Source organism: Galeopterus variegatus, unplaced genomic scaffold (genome assembly GCF_000696425.1).
Source record: "Galeopterus variegatus unplaced genomic scaffold, G_variegatus-3.0.2 Scaffold4791, whole genome shotgun sequence".
NCBI lineage: Eukaryota > Metazoa > Chordata > Mammalia > Dermoptera > Cynocephalidae > Galeopterus > Galeopterus variegatus.
Window position 1 is genome coordinate 46,068 of NW_007730902.1, and position 4,344 is coordinate 50,411.

General features: G+C 33.8%; 1 pseudogene; it reads right to left on the bottom strand.

Annotated features, from left to right (window-relative positions):
* Window positions 1-4,243: 4,243 nt before the first annotated feature.
* The window catches only part of LOC103603792, an 811-nt pseudogene continuing 710 nt past the window's right edge, over window positions 4,244-4,344 (bottom strand).

A 4,344-nucleotide genomic window follows, 5' to 3' on the forward strand; every position in this document is an offset into this window, starting at 1 on the left:
CACCATTCAGGGATGTGGACTTCTTAGATAGGACTCTGCAGCCTTGTGCCACTGTCACAGGAGCCCATCTCAGTAGGTGTGCCTGACAATCACTTGGTTTGGTCACATTTGGAAAACACAGCAATAACTAAATAAGTATATTAATGCAACTCTTCTGAGTTATGACAGCCCACAAGACATTGTTTCCCATGGGGGAGAAATGGATTTGTAGCAATATTAATAGGAAAGATGAAATTATTTGGGACCATTTGGGAGAAATCAAATCTGTCACTCATACTACTTTTCCACAGTAGGTTTTTCCCCCAGAACCTAGTTTTAAACTTGTTGCTCTTAATAGTGCCCCATAAATTGAACAATATCTTTAGCTCATTTATTTAACAGGAACATCCTATACCAAAAATAACATTGAAGAATAATGCTGAGAAAGCTGCAGAGCTAGAGAATTAACACTGCCTCTAGAATGTCTTATGTTATATAAGCTTCACTCTATAAATACATTTGGCAGAAGTGTCATTCTGCATTATTTTTGCTACAATATGTGTTATTCTGAGGCTCTGTTAAAATGGTGGCTTGCATATGCACTATATTAAAACTTCCATATTGACAGTTACAAGTGAGCAAATAATCTTAACACCAAATAAATTGTTAAAAAAGATACAGTGTGGTGGTTATATATGCAGTCTTATTTTAAAACTAATAAATTACTTTAATTTTAAGATTCTGAAAATAAGCCTTTCCTGTTTTAAGACTTTGACTTGTTTTTCATTTATTGTTCTGCTGGTCTTAAAAAGGAAACCTAACATTTTCTAACTGATGGACAGCAATGAATCCCTTTTTACTGAAACACCCACACTCAAAACTTCTTGGCAGTTTTCAAGGCAGTGCTGGGTTAGGAAGAAGATGAGAACATGTCTTTACTAAAATGAACATCTGGCTTCTAGAGCTACCAAATGAAGGCAGAAATGGAACTGAAAAATATTTTGTCACATAAAAGTTTCCCAGTGGAGCAATCTAATGGACAGAGAGTCTGGAAGCTTTAAGATATTTAAATAATTCTATTCAATGTTTCTACTTAATAAGAAAAATAGAGTTGAAATTTAGTGAATGTTTCCACATGTGAGTAAATATGGACCTTAAAGGAAACAGTGTTTTAAACAAAGTGTAGTCAATAGAAGATATCAAACAATTCAGAATACTGTCATCAATTCAAGAAACATCTATTTGGCATCTATGCCGTATATTGGAAGAAATGTTGGGGACATAAAGATGAAGATAACCTCTTAGGCTGCACACATTCATTACCATTTATTTTTGTAGTAAGGTAAGTAAATAATTTTGTTTCTCATTGCTACTGCATTACTATTATCACCAGAGTTAACCTTTTTCAATATAAAAATAAACTAAAACAGAGCAAAGCAAATTATTTTTATTCTCTTATAATTTAGAAAGCTCTAGGACAGTGGTTCTCAAATTTTAGTGTATAAAATAAATATCTGGACAAAAGAAACTTATTAAGAAGGACAAGGGAGGGGCCAAAGAAACTAAATTTTAAATAAGCCTAGCAGAGTCCAGAAACATAGGTGTGATAAGAACCACCATTTGAGATACACTGCTGTAAGAACTGTAACAGCACCTAACTATCCTTTTCCAACAAAATTCAGCTATAAGAACTAGTGTGTTGAAAAATGTTTAACAACTGACTCTCAGCAGGGTGGGGTGCAGCTGATTTGTGATGTCTTCCTATTTCTATGGTGTTAATTTTTCCATTATGGCCAATGTCAAGCTACCAAGGTGAAATCATTGAACATGCAGTTGGGAAGAGATGCTCGGTAGAACACCATTATGTCTATTGTGTGTAGTAGTAAAACAAAGTAAAATAATTAGAAAATGATGTCTTGTGGATTTATTACCTTCATTTTCGATTATAATTAATTTCTAGGTTTATACAATTTAACTTTTAAAAATAGCTATGTTTTAATGGCCACTCAAAAAATTCTTTTGATTATAATTAATTTCTAGGCTTATAAAATTTAACTTTTAAAAATAGCTATGTTTTCACAGCCACTCAAAAAATTCTTTCGATTATAATTAATTTCTAGGTTTATAAAATTTAACTTTTAAAAATAGCTATGTTTTCACGGCCACTCAAAAAATTCCTGAATATTTAATAATTGTCTCCTAGAAACCAGTACAAGCCAGTCCCAGCACACGCTGGCTATAAGAGTTGTTTTATTTAGTCTACTTTGCATCAGTTTAACATACAAGTAATAAATAAAGGGAAAGATTCTATTACTTCTTCTTATAGCTATTGCTATAAGCAAATAAAACTGAATAAAAGTTATTTTTATATGTAATGACTGCAAAGAATTGTCTTTTTATTCAAACTTTTTCCATATCTGAAAGATATTATAAGCTACCAAAAATATATCATGGTGGAGGCAAAGCAAATTCGAGTCTCTGGGTACTGTTCTTACTAAATTTGAACGACGGAGGTTTAGTTAGTGAGAAGGTAATGACTTCCAATGAGGCACGGCAGGGAAAGGAAGGTATTTCTGACTCATGAGCATTTTTGGTGATGTTCTAATGTACATAGCTAGTTTTTTTTTTCTCCCCAGAAAAGTATGTAATTTTTTTTTAAAAAGACAAAAAATAAAAACAAAATGATTCCTCGAAAGAGGCTTGACAAGAACAACATCAGCCCAAGTTCTATGCCTCTCAATCAGGTCTTAGAACAAATCTGCAACCCCTCCTCCAACACACAAAAGCACTGCCATTTGCCTTGCAAGCAGAACATAAAAGATATATGTTCAGTTATGAAAATTGAACATTAAACATAATCACCGCAGAGCATATTTTGATGGGTTACTTCAGTACCCACCTGGTCCAGTTTAAAATACCAGCTTGTGGAACAATTGTTCAATTAAACGATAAACCATCTATTGTCCTGTTATTTTTTAAAATGCAATTCTTACAGTTTAAACAAACATTAAGATTATAAAGAGCTCTCTTGACAGAAATTCCCAGGTGAAGACATATTAATGAGAAATCTTAAAAGTTGAACAAAATAGATTTTTACTAAAATGGTGGTTTTTTACTAAAAGGTAGAATGCCTATTCTGAAGAACAGTTTCACTTGTTTCCCCACAGAGGTTTTTGGGCTGATATAATTTAAAAACTAAGCTAATAAGAAAGTAAAATATACACCTTAAAATACTATGAAACTTGAAATAATATCAGGTGTTATGGAATGGAAAACACAGTTCTGATTCCCCCCCCACACACACACAAAAAGGAAACTGTAACAGGTTTTAAGGGCAAAACAAAACAAACCAGAACTCTGAATGTGAATAGCACTACACAGACTCTATAGCACAAAAACCACATAAAAATGAGTTATATATCAGTAATAGGATGGGAGTTACTGGCTGGGGAATTACAGTTCCAGCAACAGAATTCCCAGGTCAAAAATGTGTTAAAAGCTTGTAATGTCAACAAGGACAAAGAAAAGAAAAAAAAAAAAAAAAAGAGGGTATGAGGGGGAAAAGGGAGGAAAGGCTGCATGCATGGGTCTATTATAGACATGATATTCAGTAGCATAAAAACAATACCCTCCAAGAGTCCCCCAAATAGGGCAAAACCTGTTTTCCACTTCTACGCATGGAAAAGATTAAGAGAGTGGAACAAATTCACGTGTAACTATAGAATCTCCCATTTTCAAATGACAAGTATGCTCAATCTTATGCTATATGTTAAGAAATATTGAGAATATATATATATGTAAAGCAAAATAAAAACAAAAGGCTAAATTATAAACCTTAAAAACTGGAAAAAAATATCTGTTTTAAAGCCAAGTAGGTATGATTCTGATAATTATTATATGACATAATCTATAGAAAGAAAGGCCAAAGAAAGAACATTCAAATTTTTCAGTATGTAGGATTGATGTTGTCCTATGAAAACCAGTGATCATTCAAGGAATGTGTCATGCATACAACCAAAAAGTCCCCTTCTGGTTTCAAATGAATTTAAACAACAATCTTTCTTGGGTAATGTTTTTCCTATGTCAAACAGACCTTCTTTGTACAGGAGAAGTCTAAATCCCTCCTCCCCTCCAAACACTAGATATGAACATCCAGGAACATTCTACAATGCAAGACACCTTAAGAAAGAGAAGGATTCTGTTAGTGCCAGTGATAGAACTGACCTGAGGAAGCTGGGCTGTTATGAACACTGATGGGAGCCAGTCAGGCCATCCAAGTTTGTTTCTCCTCAGGTGTTTCCTTCAACAACTGCATGATTAGTTCACGGGGCGGGGGGGGGGGGGGGGGGGCGATGTTCTATGTAC